This window comes from Otolemur garnettii, unplaced genomic scaffold (genome assembly GCF_000181295.1).
Source record: "Otolemur garnettii isolate 467f Iridium unplaced genomic scaffold, OtoGar3 scaffold00149, whole genome shotgun sequence".
Classification (NCBI taxonomy): domain Eukaryota; kingdom Metazoa; phylum Chordata; class Mammalia; order Primates; family Galagidae; genus Otolemur; species Otolemur garnettii.
This window is the reverse complement of record NW_003852544.1, coordinates 1,516,000-1,531,301: the sequence shown is the minus strand read 5'-3', so window position 1 is coordinate 1,531,301 and position 15,302 is coordinate 1,516,000. Positions and strand designations below refer to the sequence as shown.

General features: G+C 38.9%; 1 protein-coding gene and 1 pseudogene across 1 annotated transcript in view; one reads left to right on the top strand and one right to left on the bottom strand.

Annotated features, from left to right (window-relative positions):
- The window catches only part of CDC42BPB (CDC42 binding protein kinase beta), a 134,217-nt gene that overhangs the window by 9,709 nt on the left and 109,206 nt on the right, over positions 1–15,302 (top strand). The gene's annotated exons all lie outside the window — the stretch shown is intronic.
- LOC105887959 lies at positions 4,492–5,009 on the bottom strand (annotated as a pseudogene).

Sequence of the window (15,302 nt, the reverse complement as noted above, 5' to 3'; positions counted from 1 at the left end):
GAACCCGCCACCTTAGGTGTATGTGGCTGGCACCTTAGCCGCTTGAGCCACAGGCGCCGAGCCAGCCCAGTTAATTTTTAATTTTTTTTTTAATGTTAGGGTCTCACTGAGTTTCCCAGACTGATCTCAAACTCCTGGCCTCAAGTAATCTTCCCACTGTGGCCTCCCAAAGTGCTAGCATTACATGTGTGAGTCATTGTACGCTGGCCATGTTATCTCTTTCTTCTGAGTTCTTTTTCACCTATTTCCTACTCTGGTCTTTGTCTTTTTTTTAGAGGCTTTCCTCTGAATGGTGATTATTAGCTTGCTTTTTTTTTTTTTTTTTTTTTAAATAGAAACAAGGGTCTCACTTTTGCTTAGGCTGGTCTCCAATTCCTGGACTCAAGTGATCCTTCTACCTTGGCCTCCCAAAGTACTAGGATTCCAGGTGTTAGCCACCACACCCAGCTGGCTTTCTATAATTTTGAGTGGGCTGATTGGAAATTTCCTGCATTACATGGGCATATTTTAAGCGTTGAGTCTCACCATTAGAAACAGAGCACAGTTTTTACCAATTTGAGGGACACTATCAGAAGTATGTAACATAATTCTTTCTCTTGGGCCTGTCAGTTCCCTGGAGAAGAATGTCTTGTCTCCTGTTTGGGGGTAGGGGTGGGGAGTAGCTGCCCACTCTCAGAGAAGGTTGGGGTGAGGTGGAGGAGGACTGGGGGGGCTGGGAATGGAGTGGGGTATGAGTGCTTCTCCTACATAATTGAAGCCAGTCCTATTTTCTGCCCATTACTGCTCAAGCCTTCAGAGGTAATTGTACCTCTGATAATTACTGAGTCTTCCTGCCCCTGCCTCACATCTGCTTAAGTTTTGGTGTTCTAGCTTTGCTAAATTAGATACCACTTTTCCATTTGCCTTTTCCCACAGTGCAGAATTATGTTGACATTTCTAGTCATCTGTTGTCTCCTGTCATATAGTCAACAAATATTTTTTTTAAGGACCTAAGACACTGCAGTGATGACTAAAACTAAATTCCTGTTCTGGAGCTCCTGTTTTCCAGGCTCTGTCCTGTTGTCATTGTGTGCTGTCATTTCCAGATGGTACAGAGATGCCCACTTTTCATCTCTGTGAAGTCATAGTGTACAGTTACTCTTTTCTTTGATTTGGATATATTGCGTTTCTATCCTTACACTTACTCATTTATTTGAAAGGTTTCTCCATGAGTAGAAAGAGGAGATGAGAATAAGACAGGGAAAGCTTGTCTCCAGTAACCTACACAAGCACTAGAGGAGAGAGAAGGGAAAAGAATTAAAAGGGGAAAGTACCTGACTGGTGTGTTGAAAGCCAAAAAAAAAAGGGATGCCTGCCCAGCAATTTGTAGAGACCAGGTCATAGGGAGATGTTCCTAATTGGGTGCTTGTGACTCAGGAACTGAGTGTATAAACTTAATGATGTATAGCTAGGTCTGCTTAATTCCAAAGCTTTTAGTATATAGGAAATCATCTATTGAAAATAAACAAGAGCAGAATAAGAAAATATTCTTGGTACTTATAATTTTCTTTCTTTTTTTTTTTTTTTGAGACAGAGCCTCAAGCTGTCCCCCTGGGTAGAGTGCCGTGGCATTACAGCTCACAGCAACCTCCAACTCCTGGGCTCAAGCGAGTCTCCTGCCTCCGCCTCCCAAGTAGCTGGGACCACAGGCGCCCGCCACAACGCCCGGCTATTTTTTGGTTGCAGCCGTCATTGTTGTTTTGGCGGGTCCAGGCTGGGGATTCGAACCCGCCACCTTAGGTGTACGTGGCTGGCCCCTTAGCCGGTTGAGCTATAGGCACCGAACCGGTACTTATAATTTTCTAAAAACATAAACATAAATTAAGTCCAAAGGTAAATAGACCTCCCTTGCCACAACATCTAAAACTACATTTTTAGGGCCGGTGCCCTGTTGTGCTTTGCCCTTGTTAGTGTGAAAGAAATGAATTTCTTATTATTTTGTTACAAAATTTAATCAGTGGGCTAAATTTGTTTTTTAACTTATACTTTATTTTGAAATCTCATTTATATTGATTCATCACTATTGAGAAATATTGATTTTATAATTGATGAGCATGTAGCAATCCTTAGAAAAATTGATTTTTTTTTGGAGGGGGATATAGAGTCTCTGTCACCCAGGCTGGAGTGCATTGATGTCATCAAAGCTCACTGCAACCTCAAAATCTTGGACTCAAGCTATCCCATACCTACCTGAGCCTCCAAAGTAGCTTGAACTACAAGGTACACACTACCACACCTGACTAGTTCTTCTATTTTTAAAGAGATGGTGGGGGGTCTCCCTATGTTGTCAAGTCTCAAACTCCTGGGCACAAGGAGTCCTCTTGTCTTGGCCTCCTAAAGTGCTAGCACAGGCATGAGCCCCTGTACCTGGCCAGATATTTTTTAACTCAAAGTACTTGAAATCAGATTGTTGAAAACCGTATTAACAAAATAGCTTTCTGATGTACCTTTAGAATAGAACTGCTTTCAAATATGTGAGAAACATTGTCTGATTAGCAAGTTATTTATATAACAGAGTGATACATCTGGATGCATTTCCTGCTACAAATATTACTTTTTTTAAAAAAGCAAGGTTTGTGTTCATGAAGTTTTGATAATCGTTTAGAAATAATGTTAAGAGGATTAATGAATAAAAACCGGGTGTCAATCAGCAATGTGAGAGAAATTTAAATAGAATTATACAGCTAACGATTAAACTTGTTTTATTAAAGAAGAAAGGTATTGCTACCATTTACAATTGGCAGATGATTTCTTTCTTTCTTCATTTTTTTGGTAACTTTATTGAGGTACAATTCACATACGGTTTACCTGTTTAAAGCATACAATCAGTGGGTTTTAGGCCATTCATAGAATTGTACAATGATCTCCACTATCTTATTCCAGAATATGTTCATCACCCAAAAAGAAACTCTGTACTCTTTAGCTATCACTTCCAACTCCTCTCCCCCAGCAACCGCTAATCTACTTTGATTAGATATGTGCCTATTCTGTATATTTCTTTCTTTTTTCTTTTGTTTTTTTTGAGACAGAGTCTCACTATGTTGCCCTTGGTAGCGTGCTGTAGCATCACAGCTCACAGCAACCTCAACTCTTGGGCATAAGTGATTCTCTTGCCTCAGCCTCCCTAGTAACTGAGACTACAGGTACCTGCCACAATGCCCAGCCATGTTTTTGTTATTGTTGTCATTGTTGTTTAGCAGGCCTGGGTTGGGTTTGAATCTGCCAGCCCCAGTGTATGTGGCCAGTGCCCTAACCACTGAGTTACGGGCATTGAGCCAATTCTGGATATTTCTTATAAGTAGAATCATTTAATATGTGGTCTTTGATGACTGACTTATTTTCACCTAGCCTGTTTTCCAGGTTCATCTCATGTTATAATATATATTAGTCCTTCATTCCTTTTTATGGGCAAATTATATTCCATTTTATAGATGGTTCACATTTGTTTATCCATTCACCAATTGATGGACTTTTAAGTTGTGTCTACCTTTTGGCTATCATGACTAATGATGTTATGAGCATTAATGTACATATTTTTGTGAGTGCGTTTCCATTTGTCTTGGGCATATTCCTAGGAGTGGAATAGCCGCAGTATGTGGTAGTTTTGTTTTGAAGAACCGACATATTTTCCATAGCAGTTATGCCATTTGTATTCCCACCAGCAACATGAGTGTTCTAATTTCTCCTCATCTTTACCAACACATCTTATTATCCTAGATAACACGTCCTATCCTATCCAACACATCCTTTTTATTCTAGCCCTCCTAATGGGTGTGAAGTAGTTTTGATTTGCTTTTCTCTAATGACTAATGATGTTAAACATCTTTTTGTGTGTTGATCATTTGTATTTTTATTTTGGGGAAAATATCTATTTGAGTTCTTTGCTCATTTTTTAATTGGGTTGTCTCTTTTTTTTTTTTTTTTTGAGACAAGAGTCTTACTATGTTGCCCTCAGTAGAGTCCCATGGTGTCACAGTTCATAGCAACCTCAAACTCATGGGCTTAAGTGATTCTTTTTCCTCAGCCTCCCAAATTCCTAGGACTATAGGCGCCCGCCACAACGTCCAGCTATTTTTTCTTGCAGTTGTCATTGTTTTTTAGCTGGCCTGAGCCAGGTTCAAACCTTCAAGCCTCAGTGTATGTGGCTGGCGCCATAACCACTGTGCTATGGGCGCAGAGCCTATTTTAAATTTTTTAATCATAAAAATAATGTGTGCTCCCAATTAAATAAATTCAACAGTATTAATGGTATGCTGTAAAAACTGAAGGTCTCCCTCCCCTAGGTGTAATTTTTTCTTCTTTTTATTTTAAAGCTTATTCTAGATTTTTTCATTAAAATTGTATACTGATTTGAAAGGGGTTTTTTTTACCCAAATAGAACTCTTTGTCATTATTAAAAGTCTGAATTTTTTTTTCTCTTTTTAATTTCAGATTAATGTGAGGGTACAAATAGGTTACAATGTTTGCATTTTTTTTCAGACCACAAGGAAACAGCATTTAATCAACCTCCCCTCCATGTGGCTCCAAGCCACCAGGGCACAAGCCCTTCCAACACCCTTAATCTTCTCTTCAGCTCTTCTGCTGAACAATTTGGCCTTCACAATGACTGACTGCAATGGGAGTTTTCCCTTCCCCAGAACTCTGTAGTAGTCCATTCATACTATATCAATGATGGGAGCAACTCCTGTCTTGTTTTTGGCAGCATTATCTGCTGACCAGTGTCCACAATTTATCAAGGTTGACAGTTGGACAATAACTCTGGCTCCTCTTTAAGTGGTAATGCCTCATACCAACTTTCCCAAAGTAACCTGAGTGATATTTGTCGAAGTTGATCCTGTGACAATGCATGCCACTAGCATCACCTTGGCCTCTTGGGTGCTTCTTGTGCTTGCCGATACAGCCGTGGCCGTGGCTCATGTGGCCCCAAAGCTTCTGGGTCTTCCTCAGTCTGGATGGCATGTCGGCGGCCGAGATGAAAGAGCAATGTTTGCATTTGTTATATAGAGTCCCTATTATAGTTGTATCCCACACCCCAGAGGTGTCCCATGGGACATACCCTTACATCGTGCCCATTAAGTGGGAGCACACCAATCCTCCTCACTCCTTCCCTAGAAGTCTGAATTTTAAAGAGATTCTTGGACTGGTGGTTCATTTTCTCTAGCTCGTTTAACTTTAGTACCTGTCTTGTCTTCAGAAGCTTTTCCAAATTGAAGCTCCATGAGTCTTTCCATTTCAAACTTGGGCTCTTTCAGCATTTTTACTTCTTTAACACAGATGTCATGGAGAAAATAAATAGATTGGCAAGCTTTTTCTATGTCTTTTGCAATGCTGTCCAGAATCAATTTATTGCCTCCTTCCTTCAAGTCACTTGTATGCACCTCTCTGTTCATGACTTTCATCACCTTCCAGATTTGGTGGGCTTGATGGTGCTAAGCATAAGAGATCTTCTGCATCTGATTGTTGCTTTTTTTAGTAAAACCAGCCCAGAACAGATGAAGCAAGTAACCACTGGTAGTCTTGACATCAACATGAGATTCAATCATAATCTGCCATTTTTTACCCGTGGAACACATTTTGTTATGGTTAAGATTCATGCCATGAAACTTAAGCAGTTTTTGTCCTGAATGTCTAAATCAGTGTTTTTCAACCTTTTTTATCTCATGGCACACTTAAACTTCTGTGGCACATTTAAATTATATTAATCAAAAAGAAGAGTAAGAAAAAGAATACTGTGTTTTAAACTTCTTTTGAAAAAAATTTAATGATCTTTAAAATTTTTCAAGGCACGTTTCAGATCCTCTCACAGCACATTGGTTGAAAATCACTGATTAGCTTGATTTTTGGTCAGTTCACGAGGCACCCATTTATTGAGCTTTTTCACCTTTTCGAGTTGCTTTAAATGCTGAACAAGCATAGAATGGTCGACTTTAAGTTCTTCAGCAACTTCTTGTGTAGTTGCAAGAGGATCAGTTTCAATGATTGTTCTCAATTGGTTGTTGTCCACCTCCGATGTCTAGCAAGTACATGCCTCATCTTCAAGGCTCTCATCTCTCCTTTGCAAAACTTCTTGAACCACCACTGCACTGTACTTTCATTACCAGTTCCTGGGCCAAACGTATTGTTGATGTTGCAAGTTGTCTCCACTGCTTTATAGCCCATTTTGAACTCGAATAAGAAAATTGCTCAAATTTGTTTTTTGTCTTAACATCATTTCTATAGTCTAAAATAAATATAAACAGCAAGTAATAAAAGTCAGTAGCTGGGCAGTGCCTGTGGCCCAAGGAATAGGGCGCCAGCTCCATATGCCAAGGGTGGCAGGTTCAATCCCAGCCCTGGCCAAGAAACAGCAAAAAAAAGTCAGTAGCAAAAAAACCCAAAAAAAACACAGGAAATGTGCATTAAAAAGACATGTAACAGAACCATGGTATTATGAATGTATTTCAGTATCAAACTTTCAACAATGCAAAAACCACAATTACTTTTGCACCAACCTAGTAATACTATTTTAGAAACACCATTGTATTGTAATTTTTGATTTATTAACACAAAATTACATATAAAATCTTTTTTTGTTTGTTTTTGAGACAAAAGTCTCATTCTGGGACTGAGTGTGGTGGCTCACACCTGTAATCCTAACACTCTGGGAGGCCAAAGTGGTAGATTGATCTGACAGGTTCAAGACTATTTTGAGCCAGAGTGAGACTTTGTCTGTAAAAATAGCTAGGCATTGTGGCAGCGCCTGTAGTCGTGGGTGGCTGAGGCAAGAGAATCCCTTGAGCCCAAGTGTTTGAGGTTGCTGTGAACTATGATACCACAGCACTCTATGGAAGGTGACAAAGTGAGACTCTGTCTCCAAAAGAAAAGTCTCCCTCTGTTGCCCAGGCTGGAATGCTGAGGTTCAAACAATCCCCCTGCCTCAGCTTCCCCAGTAGCTGGGACTACAGGTACCTCCCACAACACCTAGCTAATTTTTCTGTTTTTAGTAGAGACGAGATCTCATTCTTACTCAGGCTGGTCTCACACACCTGAGCTCAAACAATCCACCTGCCTCAGCCTCCCAGAGTGCTAGGATTGTAGACATGAGCCACTTCACCTGGCCTATAAAATCATTTCATTACTGTCATTTCCTTTGTATCTGTGGCTGTGTCATTTTTTAATTCATTTTCACTCAAGAGTTAATTAGGGGTATTAGTTTTATATTTTCAAAGTTTGTAACATTTGTTCTATGACTTATAACGAAGTCTTTGTTTTGTCTAAGTTGGTTCTAAGAATAGAAATTAATAAATAGCATCTATAATAATTATGATTATGTAAATTTTATTCACTGTAAAACTGAGTCTTGTGACTGGTCCCAGAGAGAAGGTTAGGTACCCTCCTGCCTTTTTGTAGGAGAGTTTTACAGATTTCCATAGTAAGTAAGTTTCTTTTACTTTCTTCCCAACTTCATTTGCTACTTCTGGGTCATAACAGCTGCCACTGTTTTAAGAACTCAGCAGTCTTTCTCAGATTCCTTTTTTTTAACATATAACATTTTTCATGGGGGGCAGAATAAAAGGAAGGTCTCACAATTAAGTCCAAGAACTCATCCTGGAAAAAAAGTACTATATACCTCATTATTTTATTGCTAGAAGGAATGCCAGCAATAAAACAAACAAATTCATAACAAATAAAGTGGGCATATAGCTGATTTTCATGACATGATGTGATTCCAAGGAGGAAATTGCTATGTGGTTTAAGACAAGAGTTTATAGTGATTCGTATTCTATCTTCCTGTTTTGAGATTTTGTAAAAGGAAACTCACTTTCCAAAAAATTTAGCCCACTATGCCATGCCATGCCCTCAACTATTCTTTATTTAGATATTAATGAAATAGTGGATGATCCCATGTATAGAAATGTCATTGTTTCTTTTGGGGGAGGTGTCTTGAATTTTTCATATTTTTTTTAAATTTAGATAATCCATATTAATAAAAGTGATAGTAATTGATGGTATTTCCTATTCAAGATTAAATTTTTTTATTATAGAAAATTTCAAATACATTAAAAGGTAGAGAGTAAAGAGGAATGAGCCTTCCATTTCAGTAATTATTAACTCATGGCAGTCATATTTTACTTTTATCCCTTTCCCCATGAGTGATTATTTTAGGGAAATCCTAGACATCTCTCATCTCATTTGTAAATATTTCAGTATATACCTTGAGAAGATGAACGCTTTCTTTAGTCATCATTTAAACTTTAATTTTTTTTTTTAAAGTTGATATGTTCCACAGGACCCAAAACAAAGTATGCATGTGGCATTTGGATTGTATACATCCTAAATCTCTCTTAATCTAGTTGCTCTTTCCCCTTCCTTTTTTTCCTCCCCTTTGCATTTTATTTGTTGAAGAAACTGGGCATTTGTCCTGTCCTGCGCATGATGGTTTAACTTACATCTAGTGTTTTCCTAGCTGGATAAATTTGGCATTTGATGAACCATTACTGTACTGTTGACTCACTATATTTGGGGGGAAATTAACTATTTGGGGATTATACAGGTGTAAAGAATAGGTATTTTGGCTCGCCTCCTGTGGCTCAAGTGGCTAAGGCGCCAGCCACGTACACCCAAGGTGGCGGGTTCAAATCCAGCCTGGCCCGCCAAACAACAATGATGGCTGCAACCAAAAAATAGCCGGGTGTTGTGGCGGGTGCCTGTGGTCCCAGCTACTTGGGAGGCAGAGGCAGGAGACTCACTTGAGCCCAGGAGTTGGAGGTTGTTGTGTGCTGAGATGCCACGGCACTCTACCCAGGGAGACAGCTTGAGGCTCCTGTCTCAAAAAAAAAAAAAAAAGAATAGGTATTTTTTTTTATTTTCCTTTGAGACAGTCTCACTATGTCACCCTAGGTAGAGCGCTGTGACATCACAGCTCACAGCAACCTCAAACTCTTGGGCTCAAGTGATACTCTTGCCTCAGCCTCCTAAGTAGCTGGGACTACAGGCGCCTGCCACAACGCCTGGCTATTTTTTGTTGCAGTTGTCGTTGTTTAGATGGCCCAGGCCGGGTTTGAACCAGCCAGCCTCAGTGTATGTGGCAAGCACTATAAGCACTGTGCTACGGGCACTGAGCCAAAGAATAGGTATTTCTTGTTTCATTTCAAATGCTATTATGAGGTATCTCTTCAGTTGCTACCTGACTAAGTTTACCATCCTTAGTATGGTGGATCAAGGGCTCTGTCTAGGTAGTTGAGCAGCCTAGTAGGTGGGTTGTTGCCTACCTTCTCTGTCCTCGTGGATGGGAATGAGAGACTGGATGGATCTCTGATGTGTTCTGAGATTACACAAGGGGAAGAGGGACATGAATGACTTGTGAGTGTTGCCTCTCTGGTTCTTCCTCTCAAGAGACCCCTGCTGCTACTCTGAAAGCAGCCCTGGCTGACGGGTGCTCTAAGCTCCTGGTATGTGCCTCTCCTTGGTGAGAGAAAACATTGAGCTTCTAGCATTTATCTTGTAAAATACACAATGGAAAGCAGGTCTTATATAACATAGTAGTTGATCACTGGAGGCACTTTGGAGTTGATATTGGTGAGGAATTCAACTTTTAAAAATGTTATCTTAAGCTTTTTGGTTTTTTAATTGGACTTAAGAAAAATTAGTTGATACTTGTTCACTTTTGTCTAAGAGTAGTGGTGTACTCACCAGTACATTCAGCTCTTTAATTTGTTTCCTTAATCCAACTTTTAAAAATTCAGCTCTTAAAAGTCAAACAGGTTGGGCAGTCTACCTGCAAATAAAGCCAAACAAAGGCTGTGCTTTTGAAATGTGGGAAAGCCAGGCTGCTTCCTGCTGAGAGCATGAAGGGAAAGGACTGAGCGAGGGTGTGTGTAAATACTGAGTTCACTCAAAATCGCCAGACATTCTGGAAAAGTACAATTTTCGTAAGCAACATTTTTAATGTAAATCTTTTATTTTGACTGAAGCATTTGTTAGGAGAGAAGCAGTTTTGACTGCTCTTTTAGCTTGTGGAAGGAAATACAGACTTCACAGAACTGTATGTCCTTTTTCAAAATGTTAAACATTTGCCACTCTATCAACAAAATTTTATTGATTATTTGGAAAGCTCTTTTCACTTGCCTTGTTATTAGTGTGTCTCATCTCTAGGCATCTAGTGGTTCTCCTAGCTTACCAGTGGCTGTCTGAAACCAGCAACATTTTAAAAAGTCTTGTGTGTAAACATCTTTCTTTCCTTCTTATTTTATTAATCTTATTTATTAGAGGATGAGGAGCTAAAGATAAAAGATATGGGAGAATATTTACCCTTCTTCTCTGTTTACTGTGTGGATTATTTTCTTTTGGGTTTCATTTCCTTTTCGCTGACATTTTTATGTTACTGAAAAGTATCTAGCACAGAGGGTTAGCTTTCTTATTTTAATAAAGTATCTCAGAAATGCATAGGTTCAGTTGGATAATCTGACATACCATTTTAAAGACAAAAATGTGGTTCCCAATCTGAACAGATTTAATTGTTGAGGCTCAAATAGCCTTTAAAATGAGTGAAGTCATTTTTATACAAAATATTTCTGCTTAGACAACTTTCTGTGATTTTTTTTTTTAAAGAACGACATTCTTCTATGTATTCTTAAGCATTTTGAGGAGATACTCTTTCCACCTTAGTCTCTTTGGTCATGAAGGGCTTTGATTACTTGCTGGGGCAGGGGGTGCTTGGAGGAAATGGGCAACAGCTGGTCAGGTCACAGCTGCCTCCTGTTTGGTTGTGATGAGGCAGGGTTGGCTGCCCCACAGTTCTGTTTTTAGGAAGGAGGGGAGTTTGCTCTTCCTTTGGTTCAGAAGCAATTACCTTGCAAGCCAGTCAAATACTGGAAATTGCTGAATGGATTGCTATGGCTATTTTGAATATTATTTTCATTCTTATATTCATGCCTAACCACTGAGAGATGCAGTCTAGTGTTTCTTTGTAGCCTCAGGTGTCTGGCATTGGATTAGGTTCTAGAATGTTGATAGAAACAGTTTTTTTCCCTTTCAGTGGCATTTATTCCTCATGTAAAGATATAGTCACTAAAAAGCTTGAAGAGTTTTGGATAAGAGATTTCTCATAAAAATGTTTACTTTTAGCCATTTCTCTTTTTCAACACCATAGTATTCCTAGTATATCAGTGTCCAATTTGGAAAGATTAACAGTTGGACTTGGATAATTCAGTGTTTGTTTTATATGTAGGTTTAGCAGCTTAAATAGACCCTCTACTGGTCTTAGTATGTGTGTTCAAATTAAAAAATCCATGGTATAAACTTACTTTTCTCATTACTAGTGTTTCCAGTTGAGCTTAAAAATAAATAATAAAATGAAAATAACATCACAGTTAAACAAGAATTCCATATACTTCTATTCAGATAGAAGTGTGTATTCCATATGTATAGGTAGTAAGCACAGAATAATGAAGGGCCAGAAGCAGTCGAATTCTTGCATTCAAAGTGGACCTTGTTTGATGCACCTGCTCCATGCCAGCTGTACACCAGACACTGCCCTGCAGATAGGTATGTGTCCCTGGGGGGAGGGGGCTTAGGTGTTGTTTCTGCGGGAGAGGGGGAAGCACAGTAAGTTTTCCTGTGATGAAAAGCATGATTAGAATGGCTCTGCTTTGCGTTGTATGACTTCCTGAGAGCTTGGCACTGGACTTGTTTATATCCATTGTCTTCCACTAACCCTCAATTCTGGGATTATTCCTGATTTACCCTGAGGAAACTGGAGTTTAGACTAAATATTTTGCAACACAGTAGGACAATTACATCTAAACTTAGGTGGCTACTCTCAGCCACTTACATCTGTTTCTTCATTACGATGATATCTTTAACTATCTTCAATACCTTTTGAATAAATAAATGAATGAATCATGCCCCCATGCCACTCATACTTTACCCCCCACTCTTGCCCTGACTATAACTCCCTCCCTGCAGTGGTAAGCACTGGTGTGACTCACATCACAGATAGGTTGTGCTTCTTTAAGTTTATTATTTTTAAGTGTACTATTAATGGATTTTAGTGTATTTGTGTGCTTATCACCACTATCTACTTCTAGGACATTCATCACCCCAAAAGAAACTCTATACTCATTAGCAATTACTCCCAATTTTTCCAACCCTTAATCACTAATCTACTTTTTGTCTCTGTAAGGTTTGCTTATGCTGAACACATCGTATACATGAAATTACACTATGTGATCTTTTGTGATTGGCATCTTAGCATAATGCTTTCAAGGTTCATCCATGTTGTAGCATGTATTAGTATTTCACTCCTATTCTACCCTGTAGACATACCACATTTTGTTTATCCAGTTATTAGTTGGAAACTTGGGTTTTGTCCACTTTTTGAATATTGTGTATGATGCTGCTTTGATGGATATTCATGTGTAATTTTTTGTGCAGACGTGTTTTCATTTCTTTTGCTTATATACCTCAGAATGGAATTGCTGGATGGTAAAGTAACTCTGTGTTTAGCATTTTGAGGAATTGCCAGACTGTTTTTCAAGCTACATCATTTTACAATCCCACTACCAGTACACAAGGGTTCCAGTCTCTCTTTGTCACCCTGGTTAGAGTGCACTGGTGTCATCATAGCTCACTGCAACCTCAAACTCCTAGGCTCAAGCAATCTTCCTGCCTCAGCCTCCTGAGTAGCTGGGACTATAGGCATGTGCTACCATGCCTGGCTAATTCTTCTATTTTTTGTAGAGACAAGGTCTTGCTCTTGCTCAGGTTGGTCTCAAACTCCTGACCTTAAGCAGTCCTCTCACCTTGACCTCCCAGATTACAGGCATGAGCCACCTGACCTGACCTAACCTGTTATTTGTCTTTTTGATTATAGCCATTCTGGTGGATGAGAAGCAGTAGCTCATTGTAGTTTGGGTTTTCATTTTTCCTGATAGCTAATGATGTTGAGCATCTTTTCATGTGAGTATTAGGCATTTGTATATCTTCTTCAAGGAAATTATCTGTTTGTGAGTTGGAAGAGTTTTATGTGTTCTGGATCGAAGTTCCTTATCAGGTATATGTTTTACAAATATTTTCTGATTCTGTAGGTTTTCTTTTTACTTCATTGTTATTTGTTTGTTTGTTCTGTTGTTTATTTGAGATAGGGTCTCACTCTGTTGCCCGGGCTAGAGTACTGGGATTACAGGCACATGCCACTGTGCCTGGCTAAATTGTTGATTTTTTTGTAGAGACAGGGTCTTGTGCTTGCTCAGGCTGGTCTTGAACTCCTCAGTTTAAGCAGTCCTCCTGTCTGGGCCTCCCAGAGTACTAAGATTATAGGTGTGAGCCACTGTGCCTGGCCATCTTTGTACTTTCTTAATGGTGCCCTTTGAACATTTTTTTGTTTGTTTTAGTATTTTTAGTTAAAAAATAAACATTTTTAGTTTTGATTAGTCTGACTTTTTTGGTAAGGATCTATTGCCTAATCCTAGGCCACACAGATTAATACATATTTTTTAATTTATTTTTTATTTCAAATTAATATGAGGATATAAACTTTTAGGTTACATTGTTCTCACTTCTAGGGTAAAGTTCCATTTGTAAAAGAGCTCCTAACCCAGGGGGGCATATTATATACCCTCACAGTGTGCACATGAGGTGAGATCCCACCTCAGGCCCTCCCTCCTTCTGCCAATCACCTCCTCCCAACTCACTCTACCCTTGTACTAAACTATATTTGTATCTTATTGTTCTTATGAGCATGTTTATATATTTATATATTGATTGTTTATATGTTGATTTCATATTAGTATGGAGTACATTGGATTATTTATTTTTCCATTCTTGCAATACTTTACTAAGAAAAATAATATGTATGATATCTTCTTGCATAGTTTTTGTGCTTACTTTGATCCATTTTGAGTTTTTTGTATATGGTATGAGGTTGGGGGCCACATTCATTGTTTAGTGTGTGGGTATCTGGTTACCCCAATACCATTTAGTCAAGAGAGTATTTTTTCCTTCTTGCATTATCTTGGGGTTGTGTCTATTTTTGATCTTCATATAAGGGGATCTTGCAGGATTTTGTGTCTGGTTCCTTTAGCTTCATACTATATCCATGACATTCATCATTGTTGTGGGTAAATAGTTCATTCATTTTTTGCTATTATTGTTGGCTTTGGATGTGTACTTACCTTTTTATTAGACAGGTTCTCACTCTCACCTGGCTATAGTGCAGTGAAGATGTCATAGCTCAATGCAAGCTCAAATTATGGGCTCAAGTGAACCTTCTGCCTCAGCTTTCCAACTACCTGGGAGTATAACTAGTTAATTTTTAAATATTTTCTGTAGAGACAGAGTCTCACTAAGGTACTTGGGCTGATCTCAAACTCCTGGGCTCAAGTTATCTTGCTGCCTTGGCCTTCCAAGGTGCTAGGATTACAGGTATGAGCCAGTGTGTACTGTTCTTTCATGTGAAAACTGCAGATTATTTATTCATTCTCCTGTTAGTGAACATTTGGGTAATTTTCAGTTTTTGATAAATATGAATAAAGCTACTGTGAACATTCTTACATGTATCTTCTTGGTAGATGTACTTGCTCAGTTCTCTTGGGTATTTACCTAGCATGAAATTTCTGGGTCATCAGTGCATGTATGTGAGCCTAAGAGCATGTGAAAATGAGGGAATGGAAAGATAATAAATCAAATAATATGTTTAGAGGAGACTAAAAGAACTGTGTGCTTGAATTACTAGTTTTCAGAGAATTTGAATGACACAGTTCACCTTAAGTGAACCACCTTAAGATGGTATAAATCATGGAAGTAAAAGTAGACATGTTACTTTACTGTGCAGAAAAAGCCCAGACTTTCTGAATTCACAGCAGTGGACCACAAAAATTGATAATATATTGCCTACTAGATGATTAAGTTCAGAACAAGAAAAATGAGAGGAGTTAATTTTTTCCTCTGAATTTTAAAACTGAAAAATGGTGGTGTTATAAGAAATATAAAAAGTTGGCTCATCGCAGTGGCTGACGCCTATATTTCTAGCACTCTGGGAGGCCGAGATGAAAGCATTGTTTTGAGTTCAGGAGTTCGAGACCAACCTGAGCAAGAGTGAGACTTCATCTCTACTAAAAATAGAAAAATTAACCAGGTATTGTGGCAGGTATCTGTAGTCCCAGCTACTTGGAGGCTGACGCAGGAAGATCCCTTGAACTCAGAAGTTTGAGGTTGCTGTGAGCTAAGCTGATGCCACAGCACTCTAGCCTGGGGCAACAGAGTGAGACTCTGTCTCAAAAAAA